At 39.9% G+C, this 20,801-nt stretch overlaps 1 long non-coding RNA gene and 1 other non-coding gene across 2 annotated transcripts in view; one reads left to right on the top strand and one right to left on the bottom strand.

The window, feature by feature from the left end:
* LOC122700471 overlaps positions 1-20,801 on the bottom strand; it is a 94,661-nt gene that overhangs the window by 20,925 nt on the left and 52,935 nt on the right. The window lies entirely within an intron of this gene.
* On the top strand, positions 19,253-19,324 carry TRNAE-CUC. The gene has a single exon. It is a non-coding gene; the product is annotated as a tRNA-Glu (tRNA).

Here is a 20,801-nt window from a genome sequence, read left to right as displayed (position 1 = left end):
CCCTAAACTTTCCCCAACTCTCCTTTCCCTAAACCTTCCACACTTGTAAAATAGGTAAGTATATTTACAGTGAGTCCTGAATCTTGCTTACATAAATCTGTGTTTCCTTCAAAATGAGAATATAGCATTATACTATACAGATCCCATACTTTCAAATCTTTTTTGATCTCTATATCAGACTTGTGCATCTTGTATGATAGACTGTTTATCTCCCATCCCCCATATTGGCATTTGAGAAAAATGTAATGCTGAGGCTTGTCCAAAATCTCATAATATGTGACAGCCTGGTCAAGACCAGACCTGATTCCTGACTTTGCCATCTTGCCCTGGATGAGGATGGCAAAACGAATGACACTCTTTGCTTTCCAACCCATGGTAAGTATTATACTAAATCAACCACACGGCCCTCCTTCCCATTGTGCCTAGAGGCAACCTTATTTAGAAACCGATCAATGTCAAGTTGAAACCTGAGAGTTGAAACATATTTGCCTTCCCTGCATTAACCAAATTCCCTGTGTAAATTAGGAAGCCTCTGGTGAAAAGTTAAATAGAGTGAAAGCTACTTTTTGCAAAAGAAGGCAGAATGTTGGAGGGACACAAGGAAGGTGAGCTAAGAGAACAGGAGATGAGGTGGGTTTTGAATTTTACATTCTATAGTTGCCTGAAAGTCCTAAGACCTGGGTTTAATTTTCCTCTAGTTACTGTAGAAAGCAGGGATGAATCATTGTCACCACCATGAAACATTCAACTGCTACATGCAAATGGTTGTTTATTACATTCCCTGCTTCCGTTAAAGAGGTAAATGATGATTTCAACCTCTCCCCGGGTGACCAGTGTGTACATATTTCCTCCCTAACACCTCCATGAAAACATTTAAATGGTGCTTTTTATAATCAACCCAGCTCTAAGTGTGCCAGTAGTAGAGGTGATGTGCTAACTCTGAAATAACAGCTTATATAAATTCAAATGATCCTCCATTTGGGAAAACAAGTAAAAGTGCATCTCTTAGAATCTGTCTTTCTCTCTTGGGTGATTCATTCTCATTTTTAATTAGGCAAAAAATGCTAAATAATAATAAAATTGATACCATACCTGAAGAGGTGAATCAGCCAACACCAACAGATCATTTCCATTAGATGCACTAATGGCATCTTTTATATTTTCTCCCAATAAATAACATTAAAAAGAGATGTTTCTTACACTAGCACTTAGCAGAAATAAAATCTATTTATTATTTTCTGGATAACTGGAACAAAAACAGAAATATGAGTGTAACCATACTGATGATGTTCCCAGAATCCTAACCTAAACAAAGTTTTCTGAGATCATCTGAGAACACCCTCCTTTTGAGTTCTGCAAAGACGTCCCCCTAAAAAAAAACTCTGTAAACTGGAAATAAGCCATTTCCCCCTGCACTGGTTAATCTCTGTGCCTAAACTAAGCAGATGAGGCATCAGGGTTACTCTACAACTTGAGATCAGAGTCTTTTCCTACTTAATTGTACTTTCCTACTTAATTGTACTTAATATTCTCAGGCACCTGTGGCCAACTGGTATCTAGGAATTTGCCCATCTTATTTGATGGAGGTCATCCAACTTGGAGGTCACTCACTCCAACCTTCACCATGACCTCCTTCCCCCAGATTATTTTTGTATATTGATGTTGTTTTTAGCTGTGCTGTGAAGCTTGCAAGAACTTGGTTCCCTGATCAGTGATTGAACCCTTTCACAGCAGTGAAAGCCTGGAATCCTAACCACTAGGTCACCAGGGAACTATCCTCCTTCCCACTCCCCAGATTATTCTTTTTTTTAATGTAACATAAATATTTTATTTCCCAGATTATTCTTGAAGGTACATGTATGGTACATCCTGGGTATCAGTAGGCCTTGCATTTCAATTCATCTGGCCAATCCCATAACTCAAGTCTCTCCAACTGGTTCATAACACCACTGTTGATGAAGCATTGTAATATGCTTGGCACTATAATAAGAGCTTTATAGATGTCATCTCACAAAAACCCTAAGTCTGAAGTAAGTGCTAAGGTCATCTCCATTTTACAAATGAGGAAACTAAGGCTCCCAAGTCACCCAGCTTGGGAGAGCCTAGATTAAAAGTCAGGATTCAGAGCCTTTGTTCTAGGTTCTATACAAGCTTGCCTCACGGCCAATGAGACTTCATTCAGACATGCACAGGAAAATAGTACATTCTGTCATGGTCCTTCATCCATCCATGCTGATGCGTTAAACAAACAAAACATTTTAATATCAGAATCTAAAAACATCAAGGAGATAGTGTTCTTACTATTATAAACAATGGCTTAAAATCAAATATTATGCACATTTTCATTCCAGTGAACCAGCAGATAAAATTTTTTTCTGTGTTTGGATAATTCTCTCTCTCTTAAGCATCTTGTTAGGAGGCAGAGACTTAAATGTGGTTCTTGCTTTCCCAACCTGCCTTGAAGCGAGGGCATGGGACATGGCCCAGGCCCATCTGCTCAGACAGTCCCATCCAGGACTCTGAAACAGCAGCGAGAGATGCAGATAAGCTGTGACTGTGAAGACTCTATTTGAAGACAAGTGATGGAGGAAAGTTCCCCACCCCCAAGGGAAGCAGAGTCGGTAGTGTACAGTGTGCTAGCAGCAACCACACAAGCCGTGGTGTCCAGAGTCAAAAGCAACAGCTATTGCGGCCTCAGCAGTCCTGTTCTGTGGCCATGATCTGTCTGCAACTCCAGCTTTGGTCCTGACTGCCCAGGCCCCCAGCCTTTCAGGCTGTGGTGGGGGTTGCCCCATGTGCCTTTAACACATTTCTTCTCTGCTCCTAAGTCAGTTTCTGTTGCTTGCTCTGAGTAGACCAGGAAGGTAGAAATCTAGGATCACAAAAGTCTCCATTTTCCACAATCCCTTGCCAATCATTTCACTAAAGGGGGCAGGGGAGGAACAGAAAGATCAAATTTTATGATAAAATCCAGACTCTGGAATTCTGCCCTGATGCATGAGATTACCTATCTAGGACTAAAGGGTGACTGAAAGAAATCATTTGTACATGGCCACTATAGTAACTAAATTCACCAGGTCTATGGATGCCCCAAACAGTTCAAGTTTCTCCTTAGAATCATGGATCTGGATTCCAGCAAATACCTTGGAGATTACAGAAATATGGATATCCTGGGGAACAGGATAATGTGTCTCCAGATTATAGAGAAAATATCTGAGTAATATTAATAAGGCAAGGAAATTTTCTAAATGAACAAAGTTTTTGTGGGGGATAAAAAAATATTCTCCAAAAATAAAAAACATAAGATAAAATAATTTTAACAATAAAAGCTGAAATACATGGAGTACATAAGTCCCTGTGCTTTACATTATGACTCTTGCACTTTCAAATCTGTGTGCCTTTGTAGAGGGAGTTTTACACATGCACATGCTAAAAATGATGTTGAAATGCTTTCTACCTCCAAAAAACATAACTTCTTAAAACTCCCAGTTGCTCAAATTGTGTTTCTGGTAAGATGCCCCCACATACTGTTTCATTCAACTATAGTTCATCAAGTGTTTTCTATGTATTAAGCACCTAAGAAGACAAAGATGAATAGGACTCATCCTCATCCTATTCACCAACAGATCCTCTCAGTGCTGTGTGACAAGTGCTAACAAAGAGAAATACAGGGGCGACAGGCACAGTGATGATGGAGGAGCTGTATGGGAGAAGTCTAGAAAGGCAAGATTTATTTACACAAACCTCAAAGAAAAATAAATTATAAAGTTGACTTAACTAGTAAGTCATCAGCTTAGTCAATTCACATGGTACACATGCCTACCATCCATTTCCTTTGTCCCACTAGCAGTCCAATTTCCTCCTGGGGATTTATTGCTACACCACTGTGCGTAATGGAGAGAGGGTGATTCCAAGTGCCCACTTTTCAGGACAAAAGCTAAAGTCACCAGAACCCTCCACTCCTCACTCTCAAAAAAGTCAGGAAGCAGACCTGTAGCCTATGCTCAGCCAGATGACCTTCTTCTAAGATTTTGAGTCTGAACTAGATACTGCAGGGAGAGAAGGAAGAGTTGGTGGTAAAACAACCTACAGACAAACCCGCCTCCCACGGTAACAAAGTCACTCCTGTGGTTCTTGCTGCCCAGTCTTCCCCAGGCCTGTTTGGTTCCTGCCCTTTGGAAAACCTGATCTGCTAGTCTGTCGTGTACTCTGAAAACCTCTGAGAATTTCTCCACATGGGATCCAGCTCCCATAACTTTCCATTAAATTTTCATTTGCTTAACCAGGGACGGTCCTTATAACCAAGGATTCCTGCAAATGGATCTCTTATAGTCCCAGCAACTGGATCTCTTATAGTCTCAGTTCAAGCCGCATCTCCTTAGCAAAGACTACCAATCATTTCCCCTTACACTGTTACCTCCACACTCCTCCTATCACTTGCCTTGACTCTTACGTATTCAGTAGCTCAATTCCTCATTTGAAAATCTGCAGCTTCCAACCTGAACAGCTATTTTACATGGGGATTCTGGGCCATATCTGGGCCCACTTGATTCATGATGAGCCCCACAGACAGCCTCCCAAGCCTTTGAAAACCTTTAAATGTAATGTTGCAGGGTTGGCCACATATCGATTACTGAGCTGAAAAATGATGTTAGACCTCAAGTATCCTTGCTTCAGTTTTATGGGTAATTAAGCCGAAAGCGCTGTCAGGGTTTGAAGAATCAATTAAATCGAACGTATAGAACAGAGTGTCCAACTCCACAACTTGTTCAAGAAGGTGTTGGGGGCTTACTGGCCAGATGGAGTGGTCACTGAAGCTTCATGTTTAATCTTCATGCACAAAACAAATGGACTAAGAGTGAAGAATTATTGCTGAGAATAATCAGCAGCTACTAATATGACTCATCAAATGTTCCAAGAGAGCTGGAACCACATCTACTTTGTTCATTGCCAACTTTTCAAAGCCTAACGCATTGGAGCAAATGCTCACTATGCGTTTTCTTTGAATGAATGAATGAATGAATATCAGGCATAGGGCTAAGCACTTTATGTACATTATCTCATTTAGTCCTCTCAACACTCCATAGGTATTATTCTCTCTCTATAGCAGATTTGGCACTGGAGGCTCTGAGAAGTTAAGCAATTAAGAGGTAATGTCCCTTTTCTCCACATCCTCTCCAGCATTTATTGTTTGTAGACTTTTTGATGATGGCCATTCTGACTGGTGTGAGGTAATATCTCATTGTGGTTTTGATTTGCATTTCTCTAATAATGAGTGATGTTGAGCATCTTTTCATGTGTTTGTTAGCCATCCATATGCCTTCTTTGGAGAAATGTCTATTTAGGTCTTTTTCCCACTTTTTGATTGGGCTCTTTGTTTTTCTGGCATTGAGTTGTATGACCTACATGTATATTTTGGAAATTAATCCTTTGTCAGTTGTTTCATTTGCTATTATTTTCTCCCATTCTGAGGGTTGTCTTTTCACCTTGCTTATAGTTTACTTTTCTGTGCAAAAGTTTTTAAGTTTAATCAGGTCCTACTTGTTTAAAGGAACACTCTTGCACTGTTGGTGGGAATGTAAATTGATAGAGCCACTATGGAAGATGATATGGAGATTCCTTTAAAAACCAAGAATAAAACTACCATATGATGCAGCAATCCCACTCCTAGGCTTATACCCTGAGGAAATCAAAATTGAAAAAGACACATGTATCCCATTGTTCACTGCAGCACTATTTAAAATAGCTAGAACATGGAAGCAACCTAGATGTCCATTGACAGATGAATGGGTAAAGAAGTTGTGGTACATATACACAGTGGAATATTACTCAGCCATAAAAAGGAACACATTTGAGTCAGTTCTGATGAGGTGGATGAACCTAGATCCACTATACAGAGTGAAGTGACTCAGAAAGAGAAAGATAAATATCATATTCTAATGCACAAATACAGAATCTAGAAAAATGGTACTGAAGAATTTATTTACAGGTAAACAATGAAGAAACAGACATGGGGGGAGGTCTTAAGGTGGCAGAGGAATAGGATGGGGAAACCACCTTCTCCCCCACAAATTCATTGAAAGATCATTTGAACAATGAGCGAATTCCACAAAACAACTTCTGAATGCTGGCGGAGGACACCAGGCACCCAGAAAGGCAGCTCATTCTCTTCAAAAGGAGATGTCTTATCATCGGTGCTGTATGGATGGAGAAGTCTTCAGGCTACTGTAAGAATAAGACTGAAAGCCAGAGGCAGGAGGCTTACATCCAAAACGAGAACACCAGAAAACTCCTGACTCCAGGAAACATTAATCGACAAGAGCTCATCCAAAAGCCTCCATACCTATGCTGAAACCAAGCTCCACCCAAGAGCCAACAAGTTCCAGAGCAAGACATACCAAGCAGGAACATAACCCTGAGCATTAAAATACAGGAGGCCAAAAATCACACCAAACCCATAGACACCTCAAAACTCACTACTGGACACTTGATTGCACTCAAGTGCAAGAGAGAAGAAATCCAGCTCCACCCACCAGAACACCAATGCAAGCATCCCTAACCAGAAAACCTTGACAAGCCACTCGTCCAACCCCACCCACAGAGAGGAACCTCCACAATAAAGAGGAACCACAAACTTCCAGCATACAGAAAGGCCACCCCAAACACAACCATCTAAACAAGGTGAAAAGGCAGAGAAACATTCAGCAGGTAAAGGAACATAATAAATGTCACCAAACCAAACAAAAGAGGAGACAGGGAGTCTACCTGGAAAAGAATTCCGAATAACAATAGTAAAAATGATCCAAATCTTGAAAACAAAAAGGAGTTACAGATAAATAGTCTGGAGACAAGGATTGAGAAGATGTAAGAAATGTTTAACAAGGACCTAGAAGAAGCAAAAAAGAGTCAATCAATAATAAGTAATGCAATAACTGAGATCCAAAGCACTCTGGAGGGAACCAACAGTAGAATAACTGAGGCAGAAGATAGGACAAGTGAGGTGGAAGATCGAATGGTGGAAATAAATGAAACAGACAGGAAAAAAGAATTAAAAGAAATGAGGACAACCTCAGAGACCTCTGGGACAATGTCAAATGCCCCCAACATTCGAATCATAGGAGTCCCAGAAGAAGAAGACGAAAAGAAAGGCCATGAGGAAATACTTGAGGAGATAATAGTTGAAAACTTCCCTAAAATGGGGAAGGAAATAGTCACCGAAGTCCAAGAAACCCAGAGAGTCCCAAACAGGATAAAGCCAAGGCAAAATATCCCAAGACACATATTAATCAAATTAACAAAGATGAAATACAAAGAACAAATATTAAAAGCAGCAAGGGAGAAACAACGAATAACACACAAGGGGATTCCCATAAAGATAACAGCTGATCTTTCAATAGAAACTCTTGAGACCAGAAGGGAATGGCAAGACATACTTAAAGTGATGAAAGAGAAAAACCTACAACCCAGATTACTATACCCAGCAAGGGTCTCATTCAGATATGGAGGAGAAATCAAAAGCTTTACAGACAAGCAAAAGCTGAGAGAATTCAGCACCACCAAACCAGCTCTCCAACAAATGCTAAAGGATCTTCTCTAGACAGGAAACATAGAAAAGGTGTATAAACTCAAACCCAAAACAACAAAGTAAATGGCAATGGGATCATACTTATCAATAATTACCTTAAATGTAAATGGGTTAAATGCCCCAACCAAAAGACAAAGACTGGCTGAATGGATACAAAAACAACACCCCTATATATGCTGTCTACCAGAGACCCACCTCAAAACAAGGGACACATACAGACTAAAAGTGAAGGGCTGGAAAAAGATACTTCATGCAAATGGAGACTAAAAGAAAGCAGGAGTAGCAATACCCATATCAGATAAAATAGACTTTGAAATAAAGGCCATGAAAAGAGACAAAAAAGGACACTACATAATGATCAAAGGATCAATTCAAAAAGAAGCTATAACAATTATAAATATATATGCACCCAACATAGGAGCACCACAATATGTAAGGCAAATGCTAACAAGTACAAAAGAGGAAATTAATAGTAATGCAATAATAGTGGGAGATTTTTAATATCCCACTCACACCTCTAGATAGATCAACTAAACAGAAGATTATCAAGACAACACAAACTTTAAATAACACAATGGATCAGTTAGACCTAATTCATATCTATAGGACATTTCACCCCAAAACAATGAATTTCATCTTTTTCTCAAGTGCACATGGAACATTTCCAGGATAGATCACATCCTGGGCCATAAATCTAGCCTTGGTAAAGTCAAAAAAATTTAAATCACTCCAAGCATCTTTTCTGATCACAATGCAGTAAGATTAGATGTCAACTACAGGGGAAAAACCTATTTAAAAATATGAACATATGGAGGCTAAATAACATGCTTCTGAATAACCAAAAAATCACAGAAGAAATCAAAAAATAAATCAAAATATGCATAGAAATGAATGTAAATGAAAACACAACAACCCAAAACCTATGGGATTCAGTAAAAGCAGTGCTAAGGGGAAGGTTCATAGCAATACAAGCTTACCTCAAGAAACAAGAGAAAAATCAAATAAATAACCTAACTCTACACCTAAAATAACTAGAAAAAGAAGAAATGAAGAACCCCAGGGTTATTAGAAGGAAAGAAATCATAAAAATTAGGGCAGAAATAAATGAAAAAGAAACAAAGGAGACTATAGCAAAAATTAACAAAGCTAAAAGCTGGTTCTTTGAGAAGATAAAGTAGACAAACCATTAGCCAGACTCATCAAGAAACAAAGGGAGAAGAATCAAATCAACAAAATTAGAAATGAAAATGGAGAAATCACCACAGACAACACAGAAATACAAAGGATCATAAGAGACTGCTATCAGCAACTAGATGCTAATAAAATGGACAACTTGGAAGAAATGGACAAATTCTTAGAAAAGTATAACTTTCCAAAACTGAACCAGGAAGAAATACAAAATCTTAACAGACCCATCACAAGCATGGAAATCAAAACTGTAATCAGAAATCTTCCAGCAAACAAAAGCCCAGGACCAGATGGCTTCACAGCTGAATTCTACCAAAAATTTAGAGAAGAGCTAACACTTATCTTACTCAAACTCTTCCAGAAAATTGTAGAGGAAGGTAAACTGCCAAACTCATTCTATGAGGCCACCAACACCCTAATGTCAAAACCAGACAAAGATGCCACAAAAAAAGAAAACGACAGGCCAATATCACTGATGAACATAGATGCAAAAATCCTTAACAAAATTCTAGCAAACAGAATCCAATAACGTATTAAAAAGATCATACATCATGACCAAGTAGGCTTTATCCCAGGGATGCAAGTATTCTTCAATATTCACAAATCAATCAATGTGATACACCACATTAACAAATTGAAAGATAAAAACCATATGATTATCTCAATGGATGCAGACAAAGCCTTTGACAAAATTCAGTATCCATTTATGATAAAAACCCTCCAGAAAACAGGTATAGAAGGAATATACTTCAACATAATAAAAGCCATAGATGATAAACCCACAGCAAATATTATCCTCAATGGTGAAAAATTGAAAGCATTTCCCCTAAAGTCAGGAACAAGACAAGGGTGTCCACTCTCACCACTACTATTCAACATAGTTTTGGAAGTTTTAGCCACAGCAATCAGAGAAGAAAAAGAAATAAAAGGAATCCAGATTGGAAAAGAAGTAAAACTCTCACTGCAGATGACATGATCCTCTACATAGAAAACCCTAAAGATTCCACCAGAAAATTACTATAGCTAATCAATGAATATAGTAAAGTTGCAGGATATAAAATCAACACACAGAAATTCCTTGCATTCCTAGACACTAACAATGAGAAAACAGAAAGAGAAATTAAGGAAACAATTCCATTCACCATTGCAACGAAAAGAATAAAATACTTAGGAATAAATCTACCTAAGAAAACAAAGACCTATATATATCTAAGACATGTATATAGAAAACTATAAAACACTGATGAAAGAAATCAGAGATGACAAAAATATATGGAGAAATATACCGTGCTCAAGGATCAGAAGAATCAATAGAGTGAAAATGAGTATATTACGCAAAGCAATCTATAGATTCAATGCAATGCCTATCAAGCTACCAATGGTATTTTTCACAGAACTAGAACAAATAATTTCACAATTTGTATGCAAATAAAAAAAACCTCGAATAGCCAAAGCAATCTTGAGAAGAAGAATGGAACTGGAGAAATCAACCTGCCTATACTATACCACACAGCCACAGTCATCAAGACAGTATGGTACTGGCACAAAGACAGAAATATAGATCAATGGAACAAAATAGAAAGCCCAGAGATAAATCCATGCACCTATGGACACCTTGTCTTCGAGAAAGGAGGCAAGAATATACAATGGAGAAAAGACAATATCTTTAACAAGTGGTGCTGGGAAAACTGGTCAACCACTTGTAAAAGAATGAAACTAGAACACCTTCTAACACCATACACAAAAATAAACTCAAAATGGATTAAAGATCTAAATGTAAGACCAGAAATTATAAAACTCCTAGAGGAAAACAGGCAAAACACTCTCTGACATAAATCACAGCAGGATCCTCTATGACCCACCTCCCAGAGTAATGGAAATAAAAGCAAAAGTAAACAAATGGGACTGAACTAAACTTAAAAGCTTTTGCACAATGAAGGAATCTATAAGCAAGGTGAAAAGGCAGCCTTCAGAATGGGAGAAAATAATACCAAATGAAGCAACTGATGAAGAATTAATCTCAAAAATATACAAGCAGCTCCTGCAGCTCAATTCCAGAAAAACAAACGACCCAATCAAAAAATGGGCCAAAGAACTAAACAGACATTTTGCCAAAGAAGACATACAGATGGCTAACAAACACATGAAAAGATGCTCAGCATCACTCATTATCAGAGAAATACAAATCAAAACCACAATGAGGTACCATCTCACGCCGGTCAGAATGGCTGCTATCAAAAAATCTACAAACAATAAATGCTAGAGAGGATGCGGAGAAAAGGGAACCCTCTTACACTGTTGGTAGGAATGCAAACTAGTACAGCCAGTATGGAGAACAGCATGGAGATTCCTTAAAAAACTGGACATAGGACTGCCATACGACCCTGCAACCCCACTGCTGGGCATACATGCTGAGGTAACCAGAATTGAGAGACATGTGTACCCCAATGTTCATCACAGCACTGTTTACAATAGCCAGAACATGGAAGAAACCTAGATGTCCATCGGCAGGCAAATGGATAAGAAAGCTGTGGTACATACATACAATGGAATATTACTCAGCTATCAAAAAGAATGCATTTGAATCTAATGAGGTGGGTGAAATAAGCCAGAAAGATAAACACCAATACAGTATACTAACACATATATATGGAATTTAGAAAGATGGTAACGATAACCCTACATGCGAGACAGCAAAAGTGACACAAATGTATAGAACAGTCTTGTGGACTCTATAGGAGAAGGTAAGGGTGGGATGATTTGAGAGAATAGCATTGAAACATGTATATTATCATATGTGAAACAGATCGCCAGTCCAGGTTTGATGCATGAGACAGGGTGCTCAGGGCTGGTGCACTCGGATGACCCAGAAGGATGGGATGGGGAGGGAGGTGGGAGGGGGGTTCAGGATGGGGGACACATGTACAACCATGACTGATTCATGTCAATGTATGGCAAAAACCACTACAATATTATAAAGTAATAGGTCTCTGATTAAAATAAAAAATTAATTTAAAAAAGAAACAGACATAGAGAATTGACTTATGGACATGGGGAAAGGGGAGGAGAGGGTAAGATGTATGGAAAGAGTAACATGGAAACTTACATCACCATATGCAAAATAGATAGCCAACAGAATTTTGCTGTATGGCTCAGGAAACTCAAACAGGGTTTCTGTATCAACCTAGAGGTGTGGGATGGGGAGGGAGACGGGAGGAAGGTCCAAATGCGAGGGGATATTATGTATACTCACGGCTTATTCATGTTGAGATTTGACAGAAAACAACAAAATTCTGTAAGGCAATTCAGTTGAGTTCAGTCACTCAGTCGTGTCTGGCTCTTTGTGACCCCACGGACTGCAGCACTCCAGGCCTCCCTGTCCATCATCAACTCCCAGAGCCTACTCAAACTCAAGTCCATCATGTCAGTGATGCCATCCAACCATCTCATCCTCCGTCGTCCCCTTCTCCTCCCGCCTTCAATCATTCCCAGCATCAGGGTCTTTTCCAATGAGTTGGTTCTTTGCATCAGATGGCCAAAGTATTGTAGTTTCAGCTTCAGCATCAGTCCTTCCAATGAATATTCAAGACTGATTTCCTTTAGGATGGACTGGTTGGATCTCCTATAAAGCAATTATCCTTAAATAAAAAAATAAATTTAAAAAATTTAAAAATTTTTAAAAAGAATGATTGAAAGAAAAAAAAAGAAGGTCTTGTGTCCCAGTTCAAGGGATTCCAAGGCTTATGTTCTTAAGTACCATGAGGCACTGCTATGCCTAAGCACCATGTCTAAGCACCATGGTCAGCAAGTCCAAGGCCAAATGAAGGAAGTAGATATGGACATAACTATTCTTACAGGCAACTGAACAAAGTAAAGGGATGAACCACAAGCAATATCTACCTGTCCAGTGCCACAATTTTAGTTTGTCTCACCTGACTATCTACTGCCACCCCCTCTTCACTGATTTCCATTTTCCAGTACTATTAACCTAACATCCATCCATTATGGTACTGGAAATGGGATATTCCTACCACACAACTGGGTCATGTCATTCTGCTACCTAAAATTTTCCATGATTTTGCCACTGTCCTTAGGATAGAGTCAAAATCTTGCTAATCAAAATGTGGACCATGGAACAGCAGCCTCAGTGTCACCTGGGAACCTGTTAGAAATGCAGAATCTCAAGTTCCACCCCAGACCTTCTGAATCCAAACCTTCATTTTAACAAGATTTCCAGGTGATTCATAAGCACTTTAAAGTTTGAGAAGCAGGGATCTAAAGTCTTCAACAAACTCTTTCAGGTTAAATGATCTGGCTACCTCTACAGCCAAATTTCCAGTCTCTTCATACCTTATACTCCAGCACTGAACATCTCTCTATGTGCCCGTAATTCACATGTGTTATTTCCCATGTGTTAGTTCTATTCTACCCTCCTTTTTTAAATTATTTTTTAACTTATTTCCTTTAATTTATTTTTAATTGAAGGATAACTGCTTTACATTTTTGTGTTGATTTTTGCAACACATCAACATGAGTCAGCCATAGGTATACACATGTCCCCTCTCTCTTGAGCCTCCCTCCTATGCCCCACCCCATCCCATCCCTCTAGGTTGTAACAGAGCCCTGGTTTGAGTTCCCTCAGTCATACAGCAAAATTCCACTGGCTATTTATTTTACACATGGTAGTATATATGTTTCCATGCTTTCCTATCCATTTTATCATCCTTTTGCCTAGGCAACGTCTTCCTCTTTCCTTCAGCCTTAGCTTAAACATCACTCTTCTCCAGAAAGTATCCTTGCCCATCATCCCTGCCCAAACCCCAACTACATTAGACAACCCTGCTATGCTTGCTCATAGCCCAAGGCCGTGTCCATCTGCAGTTGTGTGCTAAACTGATTCTCTCTACAGAAAAAGAAGGCAAGGGACATTGTTGTTGCTGATCAGTCACTAAGTCATATCTGATTCTCTTATGACCCCATAGACTATAGCCTGCGAGGCTCCTCTGTCCGTGGGATTTCCTAGGCAAGAAAACTAGATTGGGTTACCATTTCCTTTCCCAGGACATCTTCCCGACCCAGGGATGGAACTCATGTTTCCCGCATTGAAAGGCAGATTCTTTACCACTGAGCCACTTGGGAAACCCAAGGAAAGGAATAGAATATGTCCTGTTCTCATTATATTCCTGGTGACTAGAGTGGGGCCTGGTACAAAGTACTTTATTAAACCAATCACTCTACTAAAATGTAATGTTCAACTTCCCACGTGTACTATTTTCCAGCCCACATTTCTACCTCTAACCACCCCCCCAAATTGAAAAAAAAAATGCATGAAACCTATTTATATATCATTTCTCTCCCTATTTACTTTTGTGGGAAATCAATAGCAGAGATGACAGATAGCTGATGCCAACACACACACTCATGCATGCTCAACTCAACAAAATAGCAACAATTATTCACCCAGATAAAGGGAGAAGGAATGTATACACTTGAGTCAGAAGGGTTAGGTGAAGGAGCCCTAGAAAAGAAAATTAAGTCCCTACAATATGTGCTGAGTCATGAAGCTATTGTTGGAAGACCTACGAAGCTTCAAGTAGTAAGGGATGAGAAGCTAAGAGAATATTTAACAGACAGGGTACAAAAAAAAGAAGGGTTATGGGTTTTTCAGGGCCATCTGTCTCTAATTTTCATAACAGCTCAGTTGGACTCTGAGGAATATGTGACAAACTAGAGAAATTTTTTAAAACTTGTGACAAAATCCAGCCAGAGAGAGATTTGACTAAAGTGGAAGAGTAAGGAAAATTCTTCATACCAATGGTAACAGCCTAATTATCTCTTTTTCCTAATTCCAATAAGGTCCTGTATTTGTATCATTTTGCATAAGTCTATACATGAACTAACATAAAGTTACTGACATAGTCATACAAGAGAAAATTATCTTGCCATCAAATCCCCTAGGAGGTTACCAAGGTAGTGTGAAAGAAGAGGCACTAACTAACTTCAAAGTTTACAAAGATTTTTAGTTTCAGCAACTTCCAAGACCTCAGTCCATGTCTTCAAACTCCAAGTCTGCTATTGTCTCCCCTCAGCTCTGGGAGGAATAATGAGAATGTGGCCAGCATCCTACAAGTTCTTTCTTGTTCCCATAGCAGGTGCCACTGGTGATCTAGTGACTATCACTAGGATGTGACTTCCAAAATTTCACCCACATTACGTTATAGGCAGCTGCCATAAATTGATTAGGACCAGCACCCAAAATGAACTTTCTTTGCCTTTGTTCACTTAGAGCATGTTGCTCCTCTTAAAAGTGAAGCTGATTTTATCCCTTCTTTCGAGGTAGCTCAACATTTGGCTCAATTCCCATGATCTATCAACCAAAGATTTTGAGTTGAATCAAAGTACTCTTTCCAAGCACATCTTGAACATAGAGCTCTTCCTTGAATCAAATCAAATGTTAATCCATTTACTGCTTTTCTTTTCATCATGCTTTTAACTTTTTGAAAGCATTCTAAATTACATTTCTATTTCACTCTCAGAAAATCCCTGTGAGCTCGGTTAAGCAAGTAGTATTATCTTCAAGAGAATGAAGGCCCCAGAAGTTGAAATGAATCATGAAAATAACCCAGTGATTTAGAGGAAAAACTGGGTTGAACAGCCTGGTCACCTTGCTGCCACTCCACAGCCTTCATATGACTCCACAATGCTCTGGAGGGTGCTTCCTCTTCTCAGCTTACTCTTTTCCACTTGAGATCCACACACACACACACGCACTTGCAGGCATCAACACATACATGCACATAGAAAATCTGCACACAAAAATATGCCTGCACAGAAAGATATATACTCACAAACACAGGACACATACATGCCCAGAGAGAGAGACATCAGTTCAGTCATGTCCGACACTGTGACCCCATGGACTGCAGCACGCCAGGCTTCCTTGTCCATCACCAACTCCCGGAGCTTGCTCAAAGTCATGTCCATCGAGTCAGTGATGCCATTCAACCATCTCATCCTCTGTCATCCCCTTCTCCTTCTGCCTCAATCTTTTCCAGAATCAGGGTCTTTTCCTCATGAGAGACACATGGAGAGATAGAGAGGTATACTTTCAGAAAGACACAGAAACAGACAGATGCACAGAGAGATACAGAGATGCAGAGACAGACACATCCGCACAGACACACAAAGAGACGCATAGGGACAAATACACAGAGACATACAACAGACACACACAGAGACACATGCATTCAAGGACACATACACACACACACATGCAGGTAGATACACACACACACACTTTACTTTCTAACAATTTTCATTTCATTAGCCCAGGATGGAAAATCTATTTTCCTGTGGGACTTTACCAGTGTGAGTCATGGAGAACATCCTAGCCCCTGACTCTGTTCCATAAATAACAGGCCTCCCTCTGTGAACTCAGTGATAAGAGCATGCTAGATGGCAGATTACGGCTCTTAGTAGAACTGGCATGTGGCGATCCGTACAGCATTCATCCACTTACTAATCAATCATTCATAACCTAGTTTGTGTTGAGATATTCTCAAAGGTTGTTATGCTTATTATGAGGAATCAGGGATGCATTGTAGCTGTCACATTGGGTCCTGATAACCCCATCTGGGGGCCGAATCCCTATTGTAACTGTCACATTTGCTTTAAGAACATGCCATTTGTACCATCATCTGATTTCCCAAGAACAGAAGCATTTGCTCTCGGTGCTAACAATTGTAATGGATCTCTGTAGAGAGGTAAGGAAAGAGAAGGATTAGCTAGAAAAGTAAGAAAGTGGGAGAAAGTGTAAGAGTAATAAAGAATTCAAATTGTGGTCTTTTTTAGGGTCCTAGGCTACGGGCTTCCCTGGTGGCTCAGATGGTAAAGAAATGCCTGCTATGTGGGAGACCTGGGCTCAATCCTTGGGTTTGGAAGATTGCCTGAGAAGGGAATGGCTACCCATTCCAGTATTCTTGACTGGAGAACCCCATGGACAGAGGAGCCTGGCAGGCTACAGTCCATGGGGTCGCAAAAAGTCAGACATGACTGAGTGACTAACACTTTCACTTTCACAGCCTATGGAAATAATAAAAACCATCTTTATCTTCTTTCTTCAACACTGCCTAATTAGGCCAGACTCTCCATATGGATGGAATAGGAAATGGCAGCCCACTCCAATATTCTTGCCTGGAAAATACTATGAAGAGAGGAGGCTGGCAGGCTACAGTCCATAGGGGTGCAAAGAGCTGGATGCAATTTAGCGACTAAGCATGCTCCTTATGGAAAGTTTATGCAGACACTGTTGGTCATGTACCCAAATCCATTCTCTAGAGGCCATTCCATAGTGTCAGTGTCCCAGGCTGAAGAGTACTTGCCTACCTTCATGAAATCTCATTCAATCTTCAGCTTAAGAAGGGTGTATCTTGATTAGGCTAAGCTGAGAAAGGTTAACTACATTCTTCCTGCCAACAGTGTGGCTATGAGATTTGAGGAGAAGCCTGTTGGTGAAGCTTCAGGGAAATGCCTTCTATTTCTATCTCTGGACATTGATATGTGACATCATGATGCATGGAGCTGTTGCCACCTTCTTAACAGCCATGAAATGAACTAGTTTATATGCTGAGCATGGGGTGGCAACCTGTCTCAAATGGCTACAAATTCTTTGACAATTTTTCCACAAGAGATGGGATCTTTGTCCCCTCCCCTGAAATCTGGGCAGGCTTTTGCATACTTCTACCAATAGAATATGACAGAAAGGATACTAGGTCATAAAAAGGCCATGTAACTTGTGTCTTGTTCTCTTGTAGACATCATTCACAGCACTTTCAATTAAAGGAAAGGCATCTGTCACGTAAGACTTTTGACTACCCTGAGACAGTCCCATGCTGGAGAAGCCAAGTGTAGATGTTCTGTTTGACATCTCAGGGAAGCCCAGCCCTCAAGAATCCTAAGTTTCCAGACATATGAGAAAGCCATCTCAGAGGTGTAATTCTAGCCCCTGCTGTCCCAGTTCCCACCTTCAGTTGTTTAGTCACCCCCAGCCCTTTATGACACCTCCAGATGAGGATCCAGAATCATGAAGCTGAAACAAACAGTCCCTGATACACCCTGACAAAAGTCCTGACCTAAGAATCCCTGCATATAATAAGACAGTAACACACCACTACATTTTGAGATTGTTTAAGCAGCAAAAGTAACAAGCAAAGTAAAAAGATGGAAAAACCTGACTCCCTGATGGCAACATAGTGCTATTAACCAACCCTGGAGTTGCCTCCTCTATGGGCTTCTAGTTACACAGTGTGTAAGTTCTTTTGAGATGGTGTATTAGTTTTCTAGAGTTGCCATAACAATAAGAAGAACAACAACAACAACAAAAAACCCAGGTTGGGCATATTAAACTACAGAAAATTATTTTCTCATAGTTCCAGACGCTGCAAGTCCACATCAGGGTGTCAGTAGGATTGGATTTTTCTGAGGCCTCTCCCCTTGGCTTGCAGTTGGCATCCTCAAATGCAGGACCTTTACTCTGTGCACCCATACCCCTGGTGTCTCTCTGCATGTTCAAATTTCCTCTTACAAGGACACCAGTCAAACTGGGTTAACCCCACCCCCGATGGTCCCACTTTAACTTAATTAACTCTTTAAAGACTATCTCTAGATATAGTCTCATTCTGAGGTACTAAGGGTTAGGGCCTCAATATATGAATTGGGGTGGAGACACAATTCAGACCATGATAGATAGGCTCCTTGCTGCTGAAATCATCCTTAAAAATAATATGAGCAAAAGATAAACCACTCTAACACAACAAATACCAGAAGAGTTCAAAAATTAAAGAAAGAACATTATGACAGAATAAGTCCAAGAATGCCAGTGGCTGGAACTGGGGTTATCATGTCATCCAAATACACATTCTCTCTGTGTCATTCTGACATCTCTGATTCTCTCTGGGGTTTGCCTTCCTTCTCTAAAGAGCCACCACACAGAACATTATCTTGTTATTTTCATATGAAATATACCTCCCAGTGAATTACAGGAATATTGAGAGAAATACAGCTAGAACTGGCAGAGCTCCACACACCTGCCTAGGGGGAGCAGTAATGCTCTTAGTGCCATGTGAAAGGAGCACTAAGGCTTCCTGGCTTCCTGGAGCTGCCTACCACATGTCTGTTCACCCCCTGACTCAGTCTAAGATATGCTGCCTCTTATGATACCAAGAGAAAATGAAACATGAGCTAATCTGGTGAGAGAAAAGACATATGGTAGACTCATGGGGGAAGAGTTGCTGAATACTACTGACACTGAAGCTTCTGCTATTAACAAGCCTAAAAACTCCCATCACATATGGACTTTCAAATGATTCTCTCTCCTAAAAACAAAAAACAAGGAGTGACCTAAAATCTGGAATGTAAATAAACCAGGGATGTGTCCACAAAAGAAATATTATGTAGTTATTTTAAAGGCATGTAGGGAATTCCCTGGTGGTCCAGTGGTTAGGACTTGGCACTCTCACTGCCAGGGCCTGAGTTCAATCCCAGGTTGGGGAAGAACTCAGAAGCCATGTGGCACAGCCAAATAAATAAACAGAAGAATGAAGCAGGGGGCAGATCAAGAGGGTGCGGTAAGAGGACACAGAGCTCACCTCCCTCCACAAACAAAAATGCATCTAAATGTTCAACGGTTCTCAAGAAAAACTAACTGGAAACCAACAGAAGGACTCCTGTACAACCAAGGCTGTAAGAAAGATATACACATAACTGGATAGGATAAGAAGAAAGTATCAGGTAGGGACCAGTGCTGATGGAAGGGGGCTAAGAAGAAAAAGGAGATCACATGGGTGGACAAGTGTCCTGGGGAGCAAGCAGTTCAAGCCACAAACTGGGCTATCCTGGGGTCCTACACATAAGAGACAATTGGAGAACTGCTGGGACAGATAGAAAGACTGTATAAGTCTAGCCACCACTAGTGAGGAGTAACTAAAATAGAGATTAAAAAATAGACAACAGAAAATATCAGTAAAACCAAGATGTAGGTTATTTTAAGATTAAAAAAAAAGTTGATAAACCTTTAGCCAGGCTCACCATGAAAAAAAGAAAGGGAACCAAATAAACAAAATAAAAAATGAGAGAGTAGAAATAACAGCCAATACCACAGAGATACAAAAAGTCATAAGAGAATACTGAAAAAGTGTTAGTCGCTCAGTCGTGTCCAACTCTTTGCAACCCCATGGACTGCAGCCCACCAGGCTCCTCTGTCCATGGAATTATCCAGGCAAGAATACCAGAGTGGGTTGCCATTTCCTTCTCCAGGGGATCTTCCTGACCCAAGGATGGAACTCAGGTCTCCTGCATTGCAGGCAGATTCTGTACCATCTGAGCTACCAGGGAAGAGAATACCATGAGCAGTTAAATGCCTACAAATTGGACAATTTAGAAAAAATGGACAAATTTCTAGAAATGTACAGCCTGCTAAGACAGAGTCAAGAAGAAACAGACAGTTTGAACAGACTGATCACTGGGAGTAAAACTGAATTTGTAATAACAACAATAAAAAGCTCCTAGGAAATAAAAGTCTAGGATGGATGTCTTCACAGAAGAATTCTACCAAACATATAAAGAAGAACTAAGACCTAGCCTTCTCAAACTATTCCACAAAATGAAGAGAAGTGAACACTCTGAAAATTCACTCCACAAGACCACCATTACCCTGATAGTAAAACCAGATAAAGACACTAACACTAAAAAAGAAAATTACATGCCAGCATCCTTGATAAATATAGATGCATTCATTCACAATTAAAAATCTAATCTAAGTGGATACAGAAGGAACATATTTCAACATGATAAAGACTATTTATGACAAACCTAAAGTCAACACAATACTCAACCGTGAAAAACTAGAAGGCTTCTCACTAAATTCAGGAACAAGACAAAGATGCTCACTCTCACAACTTCCATTTAAAATAGTACTGGAAGTTCTAGCCATAGCAATCAGACAAAAAAGAGAAATAAAAGCTATCCAAAT

Source organism: Cervus elaphus, chromosome 9 (assembly GCF_910594005.1).
Source record: "Cervus elaphus chromosome 9, mCerEla1.1, whole genome shotgun sequence".
Classification (NCBI taxonomy): domain Eukaryota; kingdom Metazoa; phylum Chordata; class Mammalia; order Artiodactyla; family Cervidae; genus Cervus; species Cervus elaphus.
The sequence above is the reverse complement of the archived record's forward strand: the minus strand, read 5'-3'. Positions and strand labels throughout refer to the sequence as shown.